At 37.0% G+C, this 27,613-nt stretch overlaps 1 protein-coding gene and 1 long non-coding RNA gene across 2 annotated transcripts in view; one reads left to right on the forward strand and one right to left on the reverse strand.

Annotated features, from left to right (window-relative positions):
• The window catches only part of LOC144654999 (meprin A subunit beta-like), a 188,745-nt gene that overhangs the window by 65,474 nt on the left and 95,658 nt on the right, over positions 1-27,613 (reverse strand). The window lies entirely within an intron of this gene.
• LOC144655491 (uncharacterized) lies at positions 12,665-15,547 on the forward strand. The gene is made up of 4 exons (XR_013571126.1): positions 12,665-12,775; positions 12,941-13,024; positions 14,760-14,784; positions 15,346-15,547. It is a non-coding gene; the product is annotated as an uncharacterized LOC144655491 (long non-coding RNA).

The raw sequence follows: 27,613 nt of genomic DNA on the forward strand, positions 1-27,613 counted from the left end.
TATGATGCTGCTTTTGTGACAGTTGGAACCAGAAGGGAGTCAAAGAAATGTTCATTTGTTGAGTTCCCAAACCACAGGCAGAGAGCTCATCGCAAACCTTGCAACGAAGTTCTTTTAAAAGAAGTGAAACTCCAAGATGAAAAAACTAAACTCTACCCAAAGAAGGTTTACTGTTACAGTAGCATCATTGAGACACTAAAGATTTTTCTCCAGTGTCCTGGTTTTGTATCACGTTGTGAACTGTGGAGGGAAAGAGAAAGGACCAGCATTCCAGGGTTATTGACAGATGTGATCCACGGTAGGGTATGGCGGAATTTTAAGGCTCCAGATGGTTCGCGGTTTATGAGGCATCAAGGGAACTTGGCCTTAATGATGAACGTTGACTGGTTTCAGCCATATAAACATTCGCCATATAGTGTTGGTGTAATTTACCTGGCCTTAATGAATTTACCTCGTGGTGAGAGGTTCAAAAGAGAGAACGTGATAATAGCAGGAATTATTCCGGGTCCAAGTGAACCACAAAGTCTCAACCCATTCCTGGTTCCAGTAGTTGGAGAACTGAATCAACTTTGGAAAGATGGAGTTGAAGTACGCCATTCAGGCTCACCTAGAGTACCTCAGAAATTTTTTGCAGCATTGTTGCTAGTAGCATGTGATGTGCCAGCTGCGAGAAAATTATGTGGCTTTCTGGGACATGGTGCTAAAAGAGGCTGTTCGAAATGTAAAAAGGAGTTCATCCCAGGTAAACACTTTGGAGACAAAATGAACTTTGGAGGATTCGAAAGTTGCCTTCATCGAACAAACGAAGAACGCCGTTCTGAAGCTCAAGAAATTTTGCAAGAGGACACTTACCAGGGGCGTGAGAAGAAGCAAACAAAATATGATACTCGCTACACAGAACTAATGCAACTTGAATACTTTGATTGCATCAGATTCACAATAGTTGACCCTATGCATAATTTATTCCTAGGAACAGCTAAACATATGATGAAAAACATTTGGCTTCCAAACAAACTTTTCACACAAAATGACCTTAAAGCCATACAAGATTTAATAGACAACATGAAAGTGCCATCTAACATGGGGCGGATCCCAAACAAGATAGCATCAAGTTTTGGAAGTTTCACATCAGAACAGTGGAAGCTGTGGACTGTTGTCTATTCAGAATTTGCTCTTAAGAATTATTTACCAGCAGAAGATTACAAACTGTGGCTTTTGTTTGTAAAAGCTTGCCGAATATTAACAGCCCCCGTCATCACTATTAACTCTCTGTCTGAAGGACATTCTTCACTGATGCAGTTCTGTAAGAAGTTTGAGTCAATGTATGGACAATTGGAAGTCACACCGAACATGCATTTACATTCACATATTATCAACTGTGTAATAGACTATGGGCCAGTGCATAACTTTTGGCTGTTTTCCTTTGAACGGTTCAATGGCCTACTTGGTGACTTCAAGACGAACCAACGATCTGTGGAAATTCAGCTAATGCGTAAGTTTCTTCGAGATCAAGACATCAGAGACCTTCCGTTTCCAAGTACATTTTGTGAACACTTTGATCCTATTTTCAGCCAAATGAAAAACACAAGCATGGATCCTCTTCAGGACATTAGTTCCACTGTGGATCTGTTATCTCTATCAGATGGCCCTGTTACCAAATCAAACCTCTGGTTGGATGATGGATCATGTACTTGTATCTCTCCTCACAGAGTAGATAACCTGGATGATGACGAACTTAACTTTTTAATGGAGTCGTATTCAACATTTATTGACGGAGTGGATTTCAGAAATGGAACTGTCATTTTTGATCGTTATGCCTGTGTGGAATTCTGTGGTGAGCGGTATGGTTCCCTTGATTCAAGAAGTGAGCGTTCTTCTTATGTCATTGCACCTTGGGTTGGAGTCGGTGGCCAAGTAAATCCTGACACATCAGATGCAAGGCCTGCAGTTGTCCGGTACTACATGAAACAAAACATTTGCATCCATGGACAGTGGAAAACCCTTGTCATGGCCTATGTTTCATGGTTTCAGAAGCACCCAGACAGACATAAGCGCCAGAGTGGAACCACAGAAATATGGTGTAAGGACATTTTTGAGCCATTAGGACCTGCATCGTTCCTTCCTGTTCAAAGGATTCAATGTAAATTTGTTGGAACTGTGCAAACATGGAAGAGAGAAAATGTTCTCTTTGTTTTACCACTAGAAAGAAAAATTTACTTGTAATTAGAATTAACTTGAGCTTTTTGCATGTTGCTACTGACAACTACTGTATTCTACTGGGAAACTCAAAAAACCTTAACACCAGAAATTATGCAATGTTACTACCGGTACCACCAGAACAGTAATTACTTTTGGTATTGAGTTTTGCTTGCATGTCCTGAACTTTCAACAACTCCTTCAATATTTCGGGGATTTTTTGAGTTTAGCTGTCAAAACCATGATTGCTGAAAATATTTCTTAAAATTTGTGGTTACAGAAAATATCCATACCTTCCCTAAGGATGGTTCTTCTGTTCAGACCTTCCCACCCCTCTGGCATTTCTAGTTTTGCTTCATACTTCCCTTAAAAGTTTTGGCTTTTGAGACCCCCTCCCCTTAAGAATTTCTAATGACCATCCTTGGGGTGGGTATGGATATTTTCTGGAAAACAAGATTTGTTTGTTGTAACATGACACAAGACCACACTGCATGTACATGTCTATGCTTAAAATGCAAATCAATTTTCCTTGATTGCAGTTACTGTCATCAATATCTTGCAGTTTAGATATTGATCATATATAATCATAATATTGCACTATTGCTGGTGATAAAAACAGGTTTTTTCATTGTCAATTTCTCCTTGGTTTCTTATATCAATCAACTGTTATTATTTATTATCAGTTGGTATCGACTTTCAGTTTCATTGATTGGTCATCACTAGATGTAGCAAAACATGTGAGAAGCAACATATTTCCTGGGCATTTTGGATTTTCTATGGAAAAAAAAAACATTTGAAAAACAGTATTTTCTGGTATTTTAAAATGACTTTTCAAATAATGTCAACACCCCCCATTGGTTATCTTGTTTTGCCAGCAAGAATGAAGCTGTTGGAATGTAATGGCATTAAGGTCAGCACACACTAGATGACACGTCGGGGTAACATGCTGCTGCGACATGTCGCCTCGTGTGACATGGTGTATTCTTGCTGCAAACAAGTCGCTGCGATAGAATTTTGTCGCTGTGATGTGTCACACAAATTCAAACTGGTTTGAATTTGTTCGACACATGGCAGCGACAAAATGAGCGATAGCAGCATTGTTGCAGCACGTGTCCATGTCTGCTATTAATCGCTGCGACAAAATATAAATTAACCAATGAGAGAGTGTCATGTATTTTTTGCCATATTGAATTGGAAAACTAGTTCACATTCCCACTCTTCCAAATTTGCTGTTTATGCACCGAAAAAACGCCTTGTCACAGCAACTTGTTTTGAAGAATTACACATGGGGCGGCCTTTTGCTGCGACTTGTCGCCTAGTGTGTACCTTTAGGGTAACATTGCCAGGAAATTTTTTTTGAAGCTACAACCTGTAGGTATAAAGACGTTTAAGAGTAATTTACAGAGTTGTTGCACTGTTTGTTGATGATTTTAAATAATTTCAAAGAATAAAGGTAATGGTTAATTGATTCAAGATGATTCCTTGTTGTTATTTATTTGGTTATTTATTCACTACTTCCTTCTTTTATTTTTTTTCTCTGTTGATATTACATAACAGCTCGGCTCAAAAACCTCAAACCCAGACATCTACCTGAAAAAACATTCAATAATCAATGAAAAGAAAGATATGTAGTGATTAAGACTCCACTTTTTCTGCTTCAAATTTATTCAGTTTTACCCTATATTTGTCTAAGTGCAAATATGGTATTATATTTATACTGCATTTGTTATACATTTGTCTTGGACAAATGTGATGACATATTTGTCTCACATTTATCTTCTTTTGTCTCCGACAAATGTTATATCAGATTTGTCTTACATTTGTCTTCCAGCCAAATGAAGTCAAATCCATGATTTCATCCAGTGACTGCAACGCCATTTTTTCATCGATTACTTCATCGATTATCCATTTTTTTCCATTGATATATTTGCTCAGCACAATTTGTTGATGCGGTCAGCGGCAGTATTTTGAAACAAACATGGCGGCTGGTTTTTAAAACGAACTTGCTCGATTTTCTTCTTTCCTTTTGATGCTGCTGTTGTAATCGTCAATCGTTTACCAGATTTCTAGAACTTTACTCCGTCTATATCTCCTCAAATTCTGGGGTGCCACTAAATATTATTTCATGGTTTTTAAAAACTATCTATGTACCTTTCAGAAAAATAGAAAACTTTCTCGGAGTAAGTCAGAATTTTGAGAAATTTTGATTTTCGCTACGGCCCTTCGTCCGCTACTTGCAAATGGCGTGGACATTGTCTTGTCTAAAAGACTATCATTTTAAAAATTTGCAATGATTTGATTTTGTATTACCACTTGTATCAAGGTACTATAGTATATCTATTACTGGTGTTATTCTTGTATTCGTTCGTTAAATATACGCTTGGCGGCAAGCATTTAAAATTGGGCTAATTTCGGCTTGCTGAAAGGCCCGTTTTGTGTGTTTCGGGTATCGATAACTTTAGCCTCAAAATTTCGAGTATTATCAAGAACGAGAACCAAAGAAATATGTTTTCTTCTACCTTATATCAACCTTGCTTGGTGGAGAAATTTTGAAGGAAATCGAATATTTCATCCAAATTGAGCGGTCGATCCTTACGCGGACTGTCACTTAAGTAAGAGCCAAACGTTTGAAAACTACCACTTGAGCCAAACTGTGTTCAAGAAATTTGGGCTGGCAACCAAAGCAAGAATGACCAATTTGAAAGTTCAGTCGAAAACAATGGCGAAAGATTTTCTCAACTCCGTCTTCGTCTCATCATCTCGTCTTTTGCAGCTTAATTGTGTCTAGCAAATTGCTGTTTTGGGCTAGGTCTTGCTTATTGTTAATCATGGCCAAATGTTCTTAAGGCAAACGTTCTTGGAAAAACAAATTCTGTACTCTGGAGACTGATTGCTTACAGCTTAGGATCCTAGATCTACGTCATTATTAACCAATGGTCCGGCAAAAATGTTATCATGCCTCCCAATACTCCGTGCAATACCCTGAGCGCGCCCATTTCGATGAAACTCGGGACTTTTTCTGTAAACCAAGGAGATACCCATATCCTATATACCTATCACGGGGACTATAAGGATGCCTCCTTGGGCTTCGGCCTCTGGGCGGGGGCAATTATATTGTGTGTCTGGCTCCGCATGCAGGCGAATGACGAAATGAGAGGACAACACGGCATAATCTTGCTTGCTAGGACTTGGGATTATCCGTTGCCCGTTCGCTAGCTATATAGTGGTCTAAGTTAACAGCGCAAGACTTTTGCAGTTACTCTCGGCAACGAAACTTGCTAAATCTTTCGAAAATGCTCTTTATATTATTGCACCATTAATAAAAGTTCGTGGATTAGATTAATGAAAGGAGCTGGACCTTTTCTTTAATTTTAACCTTTTTGGTGCCAAACTCGACTCCGGCCGTTCGGCATTTGGAGGAGCAGTCATTGAACCACGTTTAATGTTGTCAATTAATTAGCGTGTCAGTGGCTTTTAAAAAGATAAAAGGATAGAAGTAATAAAAATGCCGAAAAAAGAAAGGAAGAGAAGCCAGAAAAAATTTGGAACGGAAAATTTGCCAGATATTACCTTAAAGTAAAATTATACATTTTAATTTATTGGGTATTTAATTCCACATTTCCCTAAACGTATTAAACGAGAAAATACCAAAAAATTAACAATTATTGCCCCGAAGTCAACTGTTAATTGACAAACTGCAAGAAATTAGCGATGGACTTTGTTCAAATCGCCAAACTGGGAATCGCACTTCAAAATCGAATTGAATAAGTCTTTTTTGTGTTTCTAAATAAAATTGAATAAAAATACATTTTGTTTTTCTCTCATCTTCTCTTTTCAATGTTGACATTCTAGCAAGTCACATTTATAAGACTGTCAATTGAGGCTTCCTGACATTTATAGAAATAAAGCCGGAAAGGGGGTAGTAAAAGTGTTCACGTATTGCATTTGTGAACTTAATCAAAAGTTTTTTTTTTATTGCAACACACACACACAAAAAAGAGAGCCTACTTACAAAACAATGACTTACACTACCTACGTGACTTAACGTACAATTAAATACATTCTTTACATTACATTACATTAAAATTACTTACATTCTTTACACCCCTTACACTACGTACATTACTTACGTGACATTTACATTACTTAAATTACAATTACTTACATTCTTTATACTACTTACACTACATACATTACTTACATGACAGTTACATTACTTAACATACAGGTACTTACATTCTTTACAATACATTATATTACATTACATTACAAATACTTACATTATTTACCCTACTAATATAATATTACGCGCTACATACAGTACTTACAATAACCATATATGCAGTAACATATAAACATAATTCTAGCCTTCGGTTTCAAACAAATGAAATAAATTACTTGCCTTTTGTCTTAACGTAGCTTCCTAAAGTTTATTTTCTGACGCTGCTCCACTTTTGAGGCTGCTGTGACTTGCCAGAAAGACAGAGAAATGTTTTATTTCAGGCGACAGGTTACGTGTCCTACAGGACCAAATAATTTTTAGTATCTCGCTACAAGAAAATGAAAGTTAAGTTTTTGTTTATTCTTTGATGTGTCTCTCTTCAAGCCAAAATTTCAGTGTTTTTAAAGATAAGTTGTATGTGCTGAGTGCGAGATTTTGGTTTACAAGAAAATCCTTGACGTTTTGCCAGAAGGTAGAGACGACACTACAAGACCAGAAAAGATGAATCAAGCTTTCCTTCTCCGTTTTGCAGAAACTACAGAAATCAGAATCTTTTATTCCTACTTTTTTTGGAAAATCGTTGGTCGACAATCGTCTATGCAGAAGTTTGAATTGAAATATAATACGTTTTGTAGATTTTGTACACTGGAAAGATAACTGGTATGCTGCTTTCCAATCTATTGGTTCACGAGCTTCAGAGGCGCAATCCACGGCCCATTTTTCTTGGCTATTGGTTGGACACTTTTGTTTAAGACTAATTAATTTTTATAAGCTTGCTTACTTAGTTTATTTGCTTTCATGGATTCCGTATAAAAGCTTTCGTATTGTTTATTTGTATTGTTGCGTACGGGCGCTCTAATTTTATTTCGTAGGGTTCTTAAGGCAGATAATAACCCGTAAAAAGCAAGATAAATTGTTTCGTTGACATCATAGCGCGCTTTGAATTCATGAAAGGATAGGAACGCATCTGAATCTTTCATCAAATGCGAAACCTTGTTAATCCCTTTTTGCAGCTATGCTTCGTAGAAGATTGGTTTGTTATTGATCCGTAAAAGAGAGTTGTGCCAAAGGTTTAGAGAGCGAAAGTGGTCTGTAGACTTTATATTATTCTCGAAAGTTATTTCAGACCAGATATTTGCAATCTCCACGATAAAGGGATAGGATAATTTAAAATGCTTTAACAAGTCGCTTTTTCTGAGGTTGCCGCTGAAAAAAGCTCTACCCCGTAATTTCTAAGTTCTAAATGAAAGAAGAGTTTCCATTTCCCGTGATTGTTAACATCAATATATTTTTTGACCTAGGTAGTTTTTAACGTTCGGATCACAATATACCCGCTTCATTTCAAAATCAAATGTATTATTGAATAAAGTTGCAACTCCTGCTTTAGCGCCTGTGCAACAACTAAAATATGATTTGTATCCCCACTCTGCCGACCACAACGAGGACGTGTTCTCGCAACAGTGGACCTCCTGTAGAAAATAAATAGAGTTGTTTTTGCTCTAAGCCAAGAAAATACCTCTCTTCTCTTAAGCATGTCACCCAAGCCTCTTACGTTAAGTGAACATATTTTAAGAGTTTCTAGGAGCAGCTTAGTGTTACAAAACTTGGCAAATGTAGCTTTTCCCTGAGGGTAATTAACAAGGCAAATGAAAGCTTGAAACAAAGGAGCCAGCTGTGCTGTAGTGACGCAAAAAATTATTACATATATACAAAGAACAATAACATTACGCGCGTTAAAATCTGTTTCTTTAGGACTAATACCCCGCGAGACTTAATGAAGGTATTCACAGTTTACGCGCTATTGTGCCCAATGGGATCTTATTTCCCACCCTAAGGTAAAATAAACTTATTAATATGCGCATTGGGTTACAAAAAAACGAATAATTATCTCTGTGTTTCAGTGGTGTCTTAAGAAAATGGTTACTTTAGAAAATATATATAGGTTATTCACCAGACGGGAGGTCCGTATTGGGAAAAACTGTGCCCGAGATCTTGGATACCGCCCGAGGCCGCAGGCCGAGGGCGGTTCCAAGACCGAGGGCACAGTTTTTCCGAATACGGACCGACCTAGGCTGGTGAATAACGTTTTTATTTTTTTCCCACTTTATTTGTTTTTAAAAGAAACCTAGAAAGATTGTGTCACAAAATCTTTGTTCGTATACGCGCGCTATTTAATTTCAATGTTGAGTCGATCGACGGGTTAGCAAGAGTGTAAAATGCTGTTTGTTATTTAGTTCGAAATAAATTAAATGAACCGTATTTACAGAAAGGTTCAGCATATTAAATTAACACTGAAGGGATTCAATCAAAGAAATTGAAGTAGTAAATATATCATAAATGTAAAATCGAGCCAAAGCATTATCATTGACAAAACTAAACGCCGATTCCGGCTTCCCGATGAATGTTTTGATAAAGAACTCTGTTCGCAGGATGCTAAGTTTGAGAATTTCCCGAAAAAAAAAAACTATCTGACGGAAAGACAGTTTCGGTATAGCTATACACACTTGTATTTAACGAATTAATAAGCTCTGCGTTAAATCCCAGCATAATTATTTTGTGATAAACAGTGCGAAAGTGAAACTAAATGAAATGCGAAGCTTGGACGTACGGCACAATATTGTCAGAATTATTTTGGCTGTTTTTAATTAACGAATCTCATTTTCTTGAATGATGGCAACTAGTGTTTTGTTTTGGCAAAGAAGTGGCCGATAAAAAGACAGTTTTTACTCAAAATTGAAGTTTAAAACCGACGCAGCTTATCGTATTAAAATGGCGTGCAAATGATTGCAAAATGCACAAACAACCACAAACTCAACAAACTATCAACTAGAACTTAATTTGTCGATAAACAAAATCAACACTCGCCTTAAGAAGAACTTCGAGGCCTTTAATTCCACTTCTATTCTGTCTTTTCGCATTTACAACAGTTGGTGAGCGGCGATTTCGATTTTGCTGAGCAAATCTTTCATGTGTTCGTTTGTACAACGCTGCAAAATGATTTCGCGCGGAAAGTACACTCGACGATTCATCTCGCAACGGATACCGCCCGCTGTCGAGGGCCGGATTGGAGAATACGTATACCGCCCGCTCCCGGAACCAATCAGATCGCAGGATTTGTAGAATACCGCCCGCTCACGAACAAAGAAAAAAATAAGGGATGTTATTAAAGTCATACTTCTGATTGTCAATAATCAAATACCTACCGATGACTTTGACGTTGTCCGTTCCTAAGTCTTCTCTTGCTTTGGTCATTGCTTTAATTAAGACTTTCCTCTCTTCTTGAATACTAGAATACTAGACAACTCCAGTCATGGCTATTCGCTCCGAGGAAAACAACTATCTTCGATACCAAGATTCAACTCGCGATTCATGAAGGATTCACTCAGATACAAGGGATCTGTTCTTTGGAACATTGTTAAATACCACAATCAACAGAAGAATTTTTCAAGTTTTTTAGAGCTAAGAAAGCATGTTGTAAATAGAGCATATTTTAAAGATTTTAATTTTAACGCCCTGTCGGCTTCAACAACCCGCCACAGACACAGTGATTTTATGTATAATTAATTTTTAGTTAGTTTATTGTAATCATTTAGTATAGTAACAGTTCTAATTAGTAATTAATTAAATAATTAATTTTACTGTAAATATAAGAATTGTAATTTTAGATATTTTAATTGTAATTTTAATCTTAATCTTAGCATAGTTAATTTAAATACACAACCCCACAAGCTTTTAGCTTTTATTACTATCGTGTCAAAATAAAGTTTTATCTATCTATCTATCTTGAATAGCGCGTGCGAAGTCTTCTGTTATGTAAGCATCTGCGTGTACAGTAGATTGTTTGATTTGGCCTCGTTTCGCCCATACGAAGTTTCTGTCTTCGCGGCTTACAAAACGCATTATAATCGGCCTTTTTCTTTCCTGCACTTTTTTCCCAACGCGGTGGACAGCGTGGAACTTTATTGAGGCTGTGAGCGTCCAACTTCATATCTTTTTGTAAGATATCGTAGATCAAAGCCTTGCAATCCTTTTCCTCCGTTTCTTTAATGTTGTTGAATCGTAGATTCTCTCGTCTCGTGTATTGCTCTAGTTGGGTGTTAGTCAAAGGTTAGTCAAAAGTTACTGTTGTCGCGTATATCAGTTCAACAGTTCAATTTTTTGTCATTGTTTTAATTGGATATGCGTGTATGAATGATAACAGACATATCAGTATTAGCAGAAAATTTCGGCCACTTGTGTGCCCAAACTTTGGCAGAATGGATCAAGTCATATGTTTTCCCTGCAAACAGGCAGAGGTTAACCTAGGCAACGGGTACAAAATATTAGTACTTTGTCTGATCATTGGGGAATAAATTTGCTGGTATTTATATATCGCTGCTTAGATGCTTTCCAGCTATTGTAGAATGATAGCTAATTGCTATTTTGTTCAAGGCAACTCTGCCTAACTATCGGTCCAATTCAACCATGCGCTTACAGGCGAGTCATGCAAAGTAACACGGAAAAATGAATGTATTACTTAGATCAATAATTTTAGCTGTATCATGAACATTATTGATATTTGACTTCAGCAGTTTTCCCTGCATCATGACTCGTGTGCTATGAGAATTTAAACCATTTTAAAAACAAGTGGTTTCCTAGCTGAACGAACATTGTCAGCATTCGCTGTAGCTTAAGAAGATCTCGATAGTTTATTCCAACGTCTTGTTAGTCAAGTGAGTGAAGTATACATGTTTATACAGTGGAATCTCAATTTCTGGAACCTCGCAAAATTCAAAACGAAAGCCATTACCCTTTCCCCACTCGACCACTCGACTTCTCGAACGGCCCGATTGCTCGAGCCAATTTTTGTTTTCCTTTGAGGTTGGAGAAATCGGATTCCATTGTATATTGTTTTTCTTTACTTTTGTTTACTCTCTAAGTTATATATTGAATCTAGATCTCCTTTAAAATGCCCTCCCGGAATTTGCTCGTCACTGAAGACCTGTTTACGTACACGCTAACGGGCGTTTTGGCGGCTTCAAGGGGGTAAATTATAAAAAAAGCGCTTTGTATATTGTATTCTAGATTAAAAGCAATGAGGTAATCATGATATGGCAGTTTTATTCCGAAGGCGATGCTAACGTTTTTGGTGGTAATAATATATATAGCACTATGAAAAAATAATTTTGCGAAGTGCATTTGTCAGCAATTTTAATATTTGAGTGGTTTTAATGTAACAAATGAGCATGTCTTTTGTTCATCTAGGAATTTATCTAAGAGTGGCTGCGGTCACATCTACGACGTAACTAAAGTTTAACTATAGTAAGTCTCAAGTTACGTGACGTCATACCTAACTATAGTTAGTGCTTTCGGTCGTCTTTGCGGTCACACCAATGCAGTTAACTATAGTTAGATTAGCTTTTGAATAATTTCAAATTTAAATTAGTTCATGACAGCCCTTGTAAGTGTTGATCTGTGGCTAGTTGTTCCTCTAATTTTCCTATTTTTGCACGGCAACTCGGCGTTGAAGAAAATAAAATGAAGTAAGGATGCTAGAAACCGAAGAATTCAAGCTTTATGTTTGCTAACATTGGTGATATGTACTTTCTCGGCATGTTGTTTTTCTTTTTTCCCTCCCCTTCACGCTTTGTTTTGCATATTCATCTCCATCTCGCACGTGCGATAAACATTGTCGCATTCTGATTGGTTTTTCGTTTGTAAACTTAAGACTCACCCATGAACCTTCCTTGGGTATAACTATAGTCAGTGTGTATTGTTTTAGATCAGCGAGGCGTAAATTTTCTAACTATAGTTAGGGTGAACAGAGAAGCGGTCACATTACCGAAATAGCTAACTATAGTAACGCCGTCTTAACTATAGTTAGCAGTCCAGATGAGACCGCAGACAGTGTCTTTTGTCGCGAGTTTCGTTCGACATCATGAGTAGAATCCCGTTTACAAGGGCACCGCAGTAACACCCAAAAGTGCGGCTTGAATATAAAAATCAATTTTCTAGCTTAAAAGCAAACCCACTTCTCACATCTGAGATAAAAAAAACAACAACCAATGTCAGTAATTACAATTGTCTATATTGCGTTGACGTCATATCAGCCAAAATCAATCGATCAACCGGATTGCACAAAGTAATGCAGACGAAAGAATACATTGAAAATACTTGTATCAGTGATTTCTGCTGTATCATGGATATTATTTATATTTTACATTCATTAGTTTTCGCTGAATCATGATTCGTTTGCTGTGCACGAGTCTAGTCCATATCAAAGAGCCGTACATGTTCTTATTGTTTGCCATCGCTGTAACCAGAGCCGATCTCGATTGTTTCTCCAACGTCACTTATTAGTTGAGCAAGTAAAAATATGTATGTTTAAATGTTGTTTTTTCACTTTTTAATTGCCTTCCCAAAGGCTTGTTTGTCACCGTAAGCATAATCCAATGTCCATGATATGCCGGAAAAACAGCCGAGGTGTTCATGTTTAAAAGCAGTTGTGTATTTTCTTTAATTTTTTTTTCTGTTTCTCACCAGACAAGCAGAAGCATCCAAGCCATGAAGATTTACATTGCTCTCGTGTTACTGTGCCTCGTTTCCTTGCCAGCTTCGCAAGCTTAAGTAAGTTTATGTTTAGAGTTAATCAAAATAACTAAAATCTGATTTTTTTTGTGCTCATTTGATCCCGCAAACTTTTGCCTTCTGATAGAGCAAGAATCAAAGTTACTCTAAAATGGTGTAATTTTTAAGGACGTTAAAATAGTCCAATTTAATTTTTGCAGGATTTGTCAAATACTTATTGGAATTGATTACTCACTGTCCTGCCGACATAGCAAAATTTCATTAAGATTTTTTCCACTTCAATCGCCAAATGCAACCAAATATGCGACTTAGCTGGATAGAAAGATTTAATAGAGCAACACAGAACTATAGTAGCTATAGTTTTGAGATTAAGTGCAAGATTGCAAGGATTATGAAATTTAAATTATGTCAAGAAATCAAAGTTGCCATTTTAGTGACAATTGACCTTTTTAGCTGTTATTTTCCCATTTAGTTTATATTATTTGCTTCTATGGACTTCTATACCATTTTTAAGATGATTTCTTCTGATTTTGCGATAATAAAGAAAGCCTAACGAAAGCTCCTCTCCATGATAATGAAAACACGATATTTCAACCGGGACAGTGTCCCTTTTATAGTGTTGTCATGGACGTGTACAACTTACTCGGTATAGTCATAGTGCAAACACAACTTACTCGGTATACTCATAGTGCTTTAATGTATTTACCTTTTGGCGAACAAAGTCACGTGATTTGTACTTGGCCGTCTCGTGCTTTTTTATGTTCTGATTAATTACCAAGCAAGAGTTTTGAAATAATATAAATAAAGACAGTCATTCAATAAAACAGCAAAGTTGTCTATTTGGAGAAAGACAAGAAAGCAAATCATTTTTAATGACGCATTTAACAAATAACCTCATTTTCTATGGTCTACACTCAGAAGACCGGCAAAAGTGGAGAACCCTGACAGAAGCTCCATGTGCCACCGGGCACTCTGCAGGACTCTGGGTCCTAGAGAAGAAGGAGAAGAAGACCACAGAAACGACGTCATAAAATGTAAAACTCAAGTGAAACCACAAGCCTTTAGGCGAGTGGTTTCACTGCAAAGTTTTGGACATTTTATGGCGTCTTTACTATTACAATGTTTTTCACTTGAATCCAACGGATGTGTGGAAACTACATTCTAAATGTATTAATAACTGCCTTTTTAAACTCGCCTGACTATGTCTTCTGGAAAAGTAGCGTCGAAATTTCAAGTTTTTCAAAAACTTTCACTGCCTTTTTTAAACTCGCCTGACTATGTCTTCTGGAACAGTCGCGTCAATATTTCAAGTTTCCAAAAATTCCCCTGCAAAGCATTTCAGGTTACTCTCATCGACCATTACTTTCACGCAATGAGCGCGCGAGGATTTTCTTGGTTATTGCATAATAAATCGGGTTTTTTCTGTTTTTCTCGCTTCAAAAGTCAATTTCAAAAGAAAAAAAATGATGGAAAGTGAAATTAACGAATAATTATTTTGGTTATGCCTTGTTCGAGTAAAGTACCTTTATTGGAGTTGGAAAGTACAGTAGTATTTCGTTCCTTTTACGAAAGAGGTCAGAGTAGATTATCTTATAGTATTCTCTATGTCAGTGGCTGTGCAAACAATGTACATCTTGCTTGAATACGTAATAAATGTAACCGAAGAATATTTTTGCAAGATTAAGATTATTTTTTTACTTAAAAACCTCATTAACCGAATCATTTCTATGTCAACAGTCATTAACGCTCTTCCTCCATTTTTTTCTTCCAACAGGCATTTGGAACTCAGCCTCAGCTTGGTAAGAGAACAGTTGATCTAGTTAACAAGGCTATTTAAGATTTCAACCATAGTTTTTTGGGGGGGATAAAACTGATCTAATGACTAGAGATGCATTTACTTATACCAAAGAATTTTGATTATCAACAAATCGGATCAGCTATGTGGTGATTTAAAGAAAACCCTTAGAATCTTTTCCTTGTCACGATTAAATATTTCACATTTGAAATTTTCGGAGTGAACATGTGACAGAGATGAACTGGGGCGAGCTTATTGACACACTCGAAAGTCTCGCTTGAAACGCCTACAGACTGCTTTACTTTGGAGAATTGGCATTTTAAACTTTTTGACAGCTCTGCTGAGCACGTTTTAACTCTATCAGCTCATCTTTATTCATTTTAAAAAGTAAACCTAAATCATTATTTTTAGAGCTTTTGGCGTTGTGTAAAAGCTGTACACAAAACTGCGGACGCACACTGCGATTTAATATAATGATTTCGTAAAGATTCTGGTTGAAAACTGCTAACAGCACTGAAGCACACTGTAATAAAATCTTTTTGTTTTCTTTTGCGCTTTTTTGCAGAACTTTGTCCCGGTGGAGATATATTTCGGAAGTGCAACCGCGATCCGTGCAAGCTATTTAATCTCTGCGGAGCGGGTGCTACTTGTATTACTTGTGCATCCTGCAACTATTTTTGCTTCTGACCATCATTCCGCTAGAAAGCTTTAACATCCCTTGAAAGATGCATGGGACATCATACATACCTACTTGAGAGCTGTTACCATTAAAAGCCAGCTGAAAAAGAATTGTGACTGTTAGATGATTATGATATGGGATAAAGGGTATTAAAAAAAAATACATTCAAACTTACCTACATTAATTCAAAGCTTTAAGAGCGAATTTTTTTGTAGACCGCGTGAAAACAAAAAAATGCGGCAAACTTCCAAAGTCATGCACTATGAACTTAAAACCCATGAAAATCCACTGAAATTTTTCATGGAAAATTCATAGCTTTTTCATGGATTTTTCAGTAGATTTTAATGGTCAAATTTTCATGGGTTTTTCATGAAAATATACCATGAATACTGCATAAAAATCCCATGAAAATAACATGAAAATCCCCTTAATATTCAACGCTTCATGGCCCATGAAAAAATTCTAATTGACCAAAATACCCATGAAAATGCCATGAATCAAAATGAAGCCACCATGGTTTTTTAATGGCTTTTTCATGGTAATGAAAAATCCATGAATTTAAAAGCTCATTTTTCATGGTGTTGGAATTAATGGTGTTTTCATGGTGTCATTAAATTCATGCCCCATGAAAAACCCATTGTTTTCCCATGAACGGTAGAATATTAATGAGTCATGAAAAATGTAATGTCTTTTCATGACATTTTCACTACCCATGAATTCAGCCCCTCGCTTGCTTTTCATGAGGCACACAAAGACATGACCACCATGAAAATTTAGTTTTAACTGTTTTTCACAGTTGAATCAATTACATTTCTGGTGGTTGTTTAAATAAAAACAATAATAAATCAAAGAAAACATATAACAAACTTACCAAATAGGTGACTTCATACTGAATGTATATTAGATGTATGGTCTTCATTTCATTATCACATACTGTAGCTTCCACTCACTTGAGCAAGCAAAGGTTTTCCAAACAAGCCAACATCAGCTGAAGTCGCATAGGCTACTTTGCAATTGACTGTTCATTGCAACAAGCAAGTTAACTTGTTAAAGCCGCCTTAATCTCTTTTAGTTTCTGATGTTATGTACTTAAAAACTAAATACATGTAAATGGCCGGCAAAGTAAGACAAGATGCTTTGTACCTCTTTGATCTTAAATTTATTAGAATAATTCCACTCAACAAAGCAATTTTCATTTTTTTATCATTAATACAAATTAAATCCCAGCATCAACTGGTTGATTTAGTTTTGATTAATTTTAGAAACTAAAATTACATTGATTAATTTTTGCCTCTCCAAATACAATAGGAAGGATGATTTTAGGACAACAATTAATGGTTACAACTGCAATATTTTTTCGACACTTAATGAATAATTATTATGTTATTTTTATTATTATTATTATGATAAATGAAAAATTTGAAAAATCCCTCATGATACATCTGCAAAAAAGTAAAAACAACAGTATATTAATATTGATGAAAACCTAAAACATAATGTAGTCCAGATTAAATCTGTCAACCCCTACATGTAGGTACATGTAAGGAAGTCCACACTAGTTTATGAAAGATACATGTGTATTTTCTACACCAGTTAGCCAAATGGCTTAAAAGACTACAGTGTAGATAAAGGTCATGTTTAATTCACCCTACGGATACATAAGCTTTAAGGTCTGACGAAAATGGCGTCAAGAGCAAAAGTGCCAAATATAAAGATTTCACATTGCAAAACTCAAAAATAATTACTGAGTGTGTAATAAAATTACACCCATTATGAATGTAACCTTGATGCAGTGACTGCAGTGCTATACATGTATATAGTCGAAATAACTGAGGGCCTTCTGTGTACGAATTTAACAAATTCTGCCTTCACTTCAGACCAGATTTCAATCTTAAACCAGACAGGATCAGCTTCTAGTGTATTTACATCTGATTGTTTTGGAACCAGTCTGTTAGGGATCCAAAACTGGACCTGCAAAATGCCAGGTCCAATTTAATTTGGTTCCATTCCAGAATGGTTTCAAATTACATGTAGAATAAGATGGAACCAAATCTTTTAGAACTGGTCCCTTGTGTACCCAAGCTGAGAAGGCTATTATTTTTATACAGAAAGCTTATTACTGTGTGACAGTTTGGCTTCATGTGCATACATTTACTGTACATGCTTTAACGAATACAGCCAATCAGAAACCTACACAAAGAAAGTCATTGCATTATATCATTCTGCAGTATCCACCAGAAAATACAATGCTTATGTAGTATGCATACAGTACATACATACAGTGGAACCTCGATTAATTCATCTCAGTTCAAATTAGATTTTTGGGAAAATAATTTTCCACATGAATGAACAACTGCACAGTCAGAATCAATTCCTCGAATCGGACATTCGAAATATTCAATCTTTCGAAAAACCTGATAATAGAGAGTAAAACCTTTATGTAAACATCAAGGAATTTGTCAAGCAGTGGACAAAACCGATTAGTAAACAGCTTTACACTGCAACCATTCTCACATCAAAGAAAAACAAAATATTGTTAAAATAATACATGTGTAATTTACAATGACGAAATCGCAATCAGCTTAGATTTTGGGGAAAAAAACTTCCACATGAATGAAGAACTGCAGGGAATCAATTTCTCAAATCATGACATTCGAAATATTAAATCTTTCGAAAAACATGATGGTACACTGTAGAGATTAAAAACTTTGTGCAGACATCAAGCAGCACGCAAAACTCAGGAATGGATGTGTAAACAGCTTTACATCGCAACCATTCCCATGTCCATGAAAAACAAAATATTCTTAAAGCAATAATAAATTGGTTATGACGAATTTGCAATCAGTTTAGATTTTTGGAAAAAAAATTTTCCACATGAATGAACAACTGCACAGAATCAACTTCCATCGAAAATTTAGAGCAATCGAGGTTTAAAATGTTAACAGCAACAAATAAAGTTCTGCAATCTTGAACAGCGGAAAAATCCTTTTTTTTTATTTTTTCGTTTTTTTTTTCTTTTAAATACAGTTAAACCCCGGTAACTCTAACTCTGAATGGAAACGAAAAACAGTTTGAGTTAGCGGGGTTTTCGAGTTAACCAAGTAAAAATGACTGAAAAGTACTGTAGGTCCAAGGGAAATGGAAGTTATCAAAGTTAGTTCAAGTTAGCGGGGTTGTTCGAGTTATCCGAGTTCGAATTACCGGGGTTCTACTTTAAATTTAAACAGAAATAAAACTACAGGGAAGTTGCCGGTTTCACTCCCAGTCGGTTTCGCACCGTAAGAGTTTGCTCCCACCTTATACCGCGTTCGCTCCCAGTGAGACCAAGTTCACTCCCTTGTATGACCGAGTTCGCACCCAATAAAAACGTAGTACGCATTGCACCCATGTAATAAATGGGGTTGAAGTTTATACCAAATCACACTGTTAACATAAACCATAATTTCTAGACGATTTCTATAGATTCAGTTGAGTGAACGCTAGCATACTGAAATTGTAATCTGCGATTCTTAGGTTTTACTACCTTATTCTGTCTTTGAAAGATAAAACTTGTAACTCTTCTTCCTCTTATACTCTGCTTTAGTTGCTTATACTCCTTTTCGACATAATGAAATGCATTAATCTTCAATCTTCAATGGTATTAACCCTTTGACTCCTGCACCGGCCTAAACCGGCCGCAAAGGATCGGGGCATTTGTCCCGCTTGTGACGTCATCACCTTTCACCCAGAAAGGCAACATCTATGCTCGAATTGTGAAGCAGAAGAAGACCTTTCCAATGATACCTAAACCAGCGCGATTAGATTAATGGAACTTGAAATATGCACCAAAACGCTTCAAAATTTTAGCGAAAAACTCAGAGGAAAATTGCCTCTTTCCACCCTTTGCTTGTCCATGGTAAGTAGTTCTTGCCTCCTTTACGCTTTCGCGGAAATTCTTCTACTAAAAAGAAGCCTGCTAGAAGGCCAAACACTGCAGCAAAAAGAAAGGAAGAAAAAGAAAAGGAAAAGCGAAAAAAAAAATAACAAAAAAACGAAAAGCCTAAAGTGGTAGGATGGTTTATGTCCAAACTTTGATTTGTGCGCATGCACGAGCTACATTGTAAAAAGTTGTCAAACTTGATTCTGGTGAGAAATAAGCATGCATTTTGTGTTTTGAGGGCCGATTTCAGTGATTTGGAGCTTTTTTAGCTTATAATAGACCTTAAAAGGTCAAAAACACCTAAAAAATGCGTTTTTTTGGAAAATCTCCAGGAGTCAAAGGGTTAAAGCATGGTCGCCATATTGAATGCGAAACAGTGGAACCCAGGCTTTCACAAGTCTGAAAACCAAGTTTTCTCTTTACATATATATGTTACTACTAAAAGCTACCACAGGCTAAAGAAAAAAATCGATAGGCTTTAATGAAGCGTTCCGGCACGGTGGACCGAAGTGCCCCTGCATTCTGTAGTTGCTCCGAAAACAGATTTAACTTGCATGTATCCTGAAAAATCAAGTCACCCGACGGTGGGTGTACTTGTAATGTATGGTAGGTACTCGAAAGCATTGCATAACAAGTATACATGAACATGCACATCAGAAAAAGGCCATTCAAAGCAAGTGAATTCAAGCAAGCAATATATATAAAATCCAATCTACGAAATACCGTGGTGAACCAGACTAGCTCTTTCGCTTCACTTAATTGTTTTCGCTTACGAACGTACATGTATAAATCGGAGTTCTGAACTGAACGTTGAAGCAGAGGAATCCCGATTCCTCGAAACCTCGATTACTCTAAATTTTCGATTCCTCCAACAATTTTCGTTTCCTTCGTGAAGTAATTAACTGCGCTGCGCAGTTCTTGCTCTGCACGGGGTTTATTATTATTATTATTATTTTTTTTCGTTTTGTCGGTGACCTGTCCCAGACCTCCACTCGGTCGAGCTTGAAGTCACGATATGTTTAGAAGCTACAAATCAGTAACAAATGGAAAAAGTTTCTCTTTTTTTGTCTTTATAAAGTATGTTTATTGTGAACTATTCCATTTTGAAGCGTTTAGTCCATGGAAAATACTAAATTTCCACGCTTTCAAAGAGAAATATAATTTAGCGGGCCAGCCGGAATCTGTGAATAAATACCATTACGTTGGTGTAAAAGAATGTGCTGACATGACAAGTTTCACTTTCGATCGGCTAGAGCTCAAGTCACGTAATGTTTTAAAGCTATTATAAGCTACCTATCAAATCTTTGCGAATCCTTTGGTCTTTACTAAACAAATTTATTGCATGTATTTCTCTTTTAAGGGTAATCTATTATTTTTGGGCCTGTGTCATTGAAAGGATTTTAGAGATAAAAAAAACAATTCCCTTCACAAACATGCCCTGACTTGTACCGCTTACGTCATTCGGTATGCTAGGGAAATACCCTCTGTTCTAAAAACAGCTTCAGCGTCCGCGCGTGGGAATTCGGCCAGAATTTGCATATAAGAAAAATTATTAATCGCGGCTAGAACAAGTCAACCATGAAATGTCACACAAAGTTTGTCAGACGCTGCATTTTTACAACCGAAGAGGTTCAAAAATAGTACTTTCTTTATAGAAACTGCGAAACATTGTCATTGGGCCAGTTTTCAGTTTTATGCAAATAGGGAATACTGTCGAAATTCTCACGGATACTTACGTTTCTGGCGTGAAGCAAGACTTATGAATTGATCTTGCAGACCCAGGGGCAACTTTCGCCCGAAAAATCCCGTTGTTCCGATAAGCGATTTTTTTGGTTTCACGGATCAGGATCGTGGGAATTAAATTTGGCCAGCATTAGCATATAATAAAAAAAATATTTAATTGCAGATGAAACTAGTCAACCATGAAATGTCACACAAGGTGTTTTCTTACCATTTTGTTTGTCAGTCGCAACATTTTTTGACACAGGTAAAGGGGATAAGGGGTGTGTGCTTTTTTTGTTCCCCCACATTTTGCTTGTCAGTCGCAACATTGTTTGACGCAAATAAAGGGAATATAAGGGGGTGGGGGTGCATTTTTTATTCTCCCCGCAAGACTACCCCTAGGTTGGTCACGTGACCAGCGCAGTTTTAAGCTCTAAGAGCTTCTTGTTCTCCTATATTTTATCCCCGATTTCTCAAAGCAGACCAGTTTTCATTTCCCCAGGTGATCAACCTGGGTCAACGGCTGCTAGCCCCTTGGCGCACGACTGATAGATCTTTTAAGTGCTAAAAATCAATTCAACCTTACCTTTTACGAAGTGATCGATCCATTCATATGCTGGAAAGTGCATCTATTCGAAGGTGATTCGCTGATAAGAAACTATTTGAGTTTCAATTTGTATTTCAGCCAAGCGAAATCTTGCATAACATGGCGGCCCGCGGTTCAATTTGAACGAATCCCGTGGTCTACGAAATTAATGATTAAACGCGCACGTGACATTTCCGGGCCTAATTTGGACAACCTCGTCCCCAGGGCCTTCTTGGCGACGAGTTTTCAAAATGGCGGCACGAAGAGGTTGTTTGATATCAACGAAGCGTTCTCTGGTCGAAACGAGGGATAAATGGATATAAAACTCGGTCACCGCTTCAGGATTGCAAGCAGAAACTACCTTTTATAAAAAAATATTGGATTCCAAGGAAAAGGCTCCTCTTTTGTATAAAGGTATGAGTTTAATGAACAAACAAAACATTGTTTTCCGATTTACCTAAAAATTATATTAAATCCTAATACTTCAGCGGTTTCAAAACTTTTATAAGTCGGTCTATTTTTCCTCAGATCATTGCCAGGAAGTTTTTGGTTTTTGGATGTGTTTCCTGGAGGAGATTTTCATAATTAGAGGAATTGTACAAGTCGAGCTAAGTCTGACATCAGCTTATGGTGGTTTTTATAGCATTGTCTTAACATTGGATAGTAGCAGTTTCAAATTAAGTTGTCAGCCAGTATTTGTTTCTATAACCTGCAAACATAAAAGAGTGAAACACCATCATATTGTTAACTACTGTTTAATTTTAAAATTGAGTAAGGTAAGCTTGTAATTCTAAGATAGCAAGATCATTTGAAAGAACACTATGAGCAGTCCCTATCAGTTTTTTCGCAGAGTCCTCTTTGAAAAATTATTTTCGCTTCAAGCTCAACTCTGCGAAAAAATAGGGACTGCTCGTAGTCAATTTGAAAGGATAGACTACGTATACACTTTCTTATATCAAGTGCAATGGGTCAAGATTGTTTTGTACTTATATGCACAGGATAAGTTAGTGAACTAATAAAAGCTGAATGCTGTATTTTAAATCAATTAAGTTGACATTGCATAATTAGCAGAATATTAGAGATTCACCAGAAAAAAACAAGTTCCTATATTCATGATTCAGTGTAAAAAAGAAATAAGATTATAATCTGACCCCATGAACTAATCTTGATTTAAGATTATGATATATTCCCTTTTTTATACATGACCACACTCTGCCTGATCCAGGATACTTCAATAGACCGAATCAAAATACATGTTTCCAAAAGAAGTAAAGGTTATTCGCTTTTTTGTAGGAACATTTTAAAATTGTACCATACATTGGATAGTGTATAAACAGTTTAATCCTGACTGGATGACTCTAACCCTCAGTAACTCGAACTCCAGCGCTATAGATAGCTACCGTATTTATTTGGCTATAAGCCGACCCCGGCTATAAGCCCAGACCCTAAACTTTTGGTGGTTTTCAGAACCAGTTCGATTCTGCAAAAAATAAACCCAAAACACTCGACAATAAGCCGAGACCCAGTTTTTCAAATCAACATATTTTTTAAATTACAACTACATGTATGCAATCGAAAAAACAACAAAAGAAATAACTAATAAAAGGTGAATTTATTTAGAACCGTACATACGCCTGACAAAAAATTCACCTGAGTTACAAATTATGAGTTCTGTCCAGTTTTTTGTAAGATTTGGTGAAAACATCGCTCGGCTTATAGCCGAATAAATACGGTAACTCAAACCTATTTCGCTTCCCCTTCAGGTCATTTTTTTAATAATTTTACCGTCGAACTCGAACTCCCGATATCTCGAACCTTTGTCAATTTCCCTTGAAGGTTTGAGTTATCGGGATTCAACTGTACATGCATGGATTGAATTTACTGGTATTTTTTTACATTTCATGTGCCTTATGTTGATTAGCACATACAGTAACATCGGCGCCATTTTAATGGATAGAAGCCTTTCCCTACCTTATTTATTAACTGTAGATCAATAGACAGAAACTTTGATGTCGTGCTATTTCAGTTCTAGCTGGTCCCAAAGTGGATCTGTCCTCTAGTAATGTAAGTTAACTGTATAAATAATGCAGGCCAAAGCACTGGTCTAGTGGAACAGCTCAATCCATTTAATTCATTTATTGTATACAGTGTACATGTCTTCATATTGTGGAATGCAGTTCTTTTTCTGCTAAATAATTAAAGTTTTTTTCAAGGCATTTTCTCATCAACATTTTCATAGAAAATTAATGAGTCATGAAATTTCATGATGATTATTTTTATGATATTTCATGACCCATTAATTTTTTTCATGGCTTGATCATTTAACTTTTTGGTGTGTTTTCATTAAGTAGTATTTCATTGAAAATTCATGACCCATGAAAGCAAAGTCCTTTTTAATTCATGGGTCATGAAAACACTTCATTTTTTTCACGAGAATTTAATGACCACAGAGGAGGCCATGAAAAATTATTTTGCAAGATTCACCAGTCATGAAATGATGTTCATGGTCTTTTCAAGGGATTTTCATGGGATTTTAACAAATCCGAGTTTCATGGTGGATCATCTTCCTTCATTTTTGGCTCAGAGTTACCTTATGGTAAGTCGATAAACGTGGTGTATTTTTTTTTGTTTAAATCTATTTTAATTTTCGAGAAAATATTCAGAAACTGTAACGAGTGCCCGGCGACATAAAATGGCCGAAACGAGAGCGACGAACATGGTCACAAGAACTTAGCTCATCAAAAGCGTAAATTGAAGATGACCTTTCTCAAGTTTGTATATTTGTACAGGAGGCATTGACGAATGTTATGAGTCTTAAATAAGGATAATCAACTGAACCATGAAATCCAGGCAGGCGTTTCAATATCACCATTTTCTCATTGTTTACAGATTTCATTTTGGAGGCGTTTTTCACGAAGCACTTTTCCTATGCGGTACAACTCGGATTCGCCTGAAACTTTGGCTTAGATAAGTAGAAATGATATACTTTTTAAGTATATAAAAATTTGCTTGGGGCTTTTGATTTTATCCAAGAAATAGACCGTCCTACTTCGAAGAAATCGCTCGACAGTGACTTATGTAAACAAAGCAAATAATCGAATTACGCAGTACACTTTCTCTTAATATAGCCAAAATTCGAACACAATCTTATCATTTAGTTACACACGAGTTTATTTATTGATATTTTACTCTTACCTTGCAAAAGCAGTGGTAAAACATTGTTTTTCCCCATTCTTGACATTCTTTTGTCGGCAAATTGCACGGGCAAGCGGCTATGTTGCTTATGATACAATCAGTCGCTATTAGCAAAGGCCCTCGTAAACATGGTATTTCTTGACAATTTTAACCACATTTCAGGTTCCATACAGCCATTGATAATACGATGAACAGATTCACTTAACGACGTTTTAAGCCTCAAATGAGATGTTGTGAAATTCAAAGAACGGTTACATGTCATTGCTCGTGAACCCTCGTATTTGTCACGCAATGAGTCACGAACTCCCCGGGGGTGGGTGGGTACTGTACAGGGGGCTCCCTACAAAGTCTGCATTTTTTCAACTGCCATTTAAATACAGTCGACTCCCGATAACTCGAATTCGCGTTTTAAAAGTTATCTCATGCTCTCTTGTTCGTCCACAGGTGCAACCTCTCACTCGGTCATAAAAAAGCCGCTTTTTGAACTCCATTTTCCCTTTTATTTATTCAATACAAAAAAATCAAGATGTACAGACTTGAAAAAAAGCACTGCATCTAGCACCAACGGTACGGTAATTTGTTCAGGCTTTTTATTCCTGTTAAAATTATTATACTATTATACGGAACCCCATCTGGGCGTGGTAAAAGCTTTTTAATTTGACCCCGGAGCCGGATACCATTTCTATGTCTTATCAATGATCTGAAAACTGCTAACAAATCACGAGAGTATGTTTTACCTTTAAGTGCAGCTCAAAACGGAACCTTTGTTGTTAAACTGACAGGCAGCCTGCCACGTCCTGAACACCCTATATGTGTGACCAAAATCCGTAACTTAACCATAATATGGGAGTTCACCCTTCCCGCTTCCAATACACAGAGGAGTCTGTCATAAACGTTTTTACTTTTATTCATTTTACTTTGGGGGGTGATCAACTTATCAGTACGAGATCACTAGGAACGTCCCGCACACTTTTAACGGGATCGCGATAATGTTCGACTGCATTCACTTAGGCCTGCATAGCAGGCGACGAAAGGGGAGGGGGAAGCTGGGAAGAGAGAGAGAAAGAGGGAAAAAACGTAGGGGGTTCTTAAGGCAGGCGTTCCCTCTTCCCCGTCTTTTTCCCTCCCCTTTTCCCTCCCCTTTTTACGCCTGCCGCGCAGGCTAGCATTCACTCGAATGCGGTGCTTTTGTTTCAGCATATTATTACGTCAGGAAAACGTTACATAATCGACATTTGTTATCAGACGGCGCTAAGCTCGATTTTATATATGTCTGAATTTATCAAAATAGGGTCAGAATTTGGCATGGTTTTGTTGTGGTTTTTATGTTAATTTTATCTTTGGTTTAAATTTTTTCAAACCAGTTTGATTTTTAATTTTCATTGTCTTGCATTCATTATCACAATGTGAAACAAAGGGAAATAGAAATCAAACTGGTTTGAAAAATTTTAAGCCAAAGACAAAGTTAAACCACAACAGTTATATTTTGCTTTTCCTGAGTGGAAAGTTCTTTAATCTGCTATTAAGCAGGAGAGGGAAGAAATACGGTTAGGACTAGCTAACTATCCAAGTGACTACTTTGGTCATCTAAGCAGCCATCTTTTGTCAGTCACAGTTTGCTACACCATGAAATTCTACACTGATTTGACAAACTTTGGACTCCGCGAGCCCTGCTTGAAGGCCGACGACAGTCGGCCTTCAAGCCAGCCGCACGCGTAAAAATTGAGGGGGGGGGGGGGGGCTCCGTCACCGGAGGCCTGTGCTGGGTAGCTTAGTCAATGACCTAACAGCCCAAGGGAGACCAGGGTCAGTCATTGATTTGTGGGCTTGCTGGGGGGGGGGGGGGTGGTCCTAGTCAGGGTTTGGTCACTTTCCACTTTGGTCTTTAAACTTCCAGGTGGCGGCTGCGTGCAGGGTTGAGAAGCTGCCATGAGGCTTTCACACACAAGCAAGGTTGGTGTGCATGCTAACAAGTGACAGTTTGCTTTTGATTGATTGATTGACAAGGACGGTGCTTTTGCTGGAAAAAGTGCAGACCAGGCTTTTTGGTCGTGACCCGGTTTTGATAAATTCAGACATATATATATCCGTCACCACCGTTGCCAGAATTTATCAGACTAAAACAGAGAAAAAGAACAAATCACACTGTGTTAGGTTTCTCCTTTTTAAACTTAATCATATCGCATTTTATATAACCACAATATTAAACGGACTGAGAACTGACTTACAATAATCCCCTGCCAGCTCGAATTTGATGACGATAACGCAACATAGCGCACTCGAGGCGTCACAGCTTCTATCCTTCGAAGCTTCGCTTATTGGGTAATTTACGAATCCGATTATAATTACATAGTTTCTGGAGGAAGAAAGTGGCATTTAAATTTTGAAAGAGTTTGGTCTTGAATATAATATTCATGAAAAATTGGAATTCCGGACAATCGGAAATCTGGATAATCGAGGTTCGACTGTACTTTCTATAGAAAATTAACAAAAATCGCAAAGACGTACCAGACCCAGCAGGGACAAATATGCCCGTACGTCGAAGGATCGTTCTCGAAAGCGCTTTGTTGATTCCCGGGGGGGACTCGCATATGAAAGTGACGGGGATGCTCATCGTCTCGCTTAGGGGTGTAAATTTTGGATATTTGGTCTCACTTAGGGTCTTCCGCGAAAAAATAACAATATTTCCAGCCAAAATGGTCTCGTTCAGGGTTATACACGCAGAAATATAC

This window comes from Oculina patagonica, chromosome 5, assembly GCF_052425735.1.
Source record: "Oculina patagonica isolate OP01 chromosome 5, crgOcupat, whole genome shotgun sequence".
NCBI lineage: Eukaryota > Metazoa > Cnidaria > Anthozoa > Scleractinia > Oculinidae > Oculina > Oculina patagonica.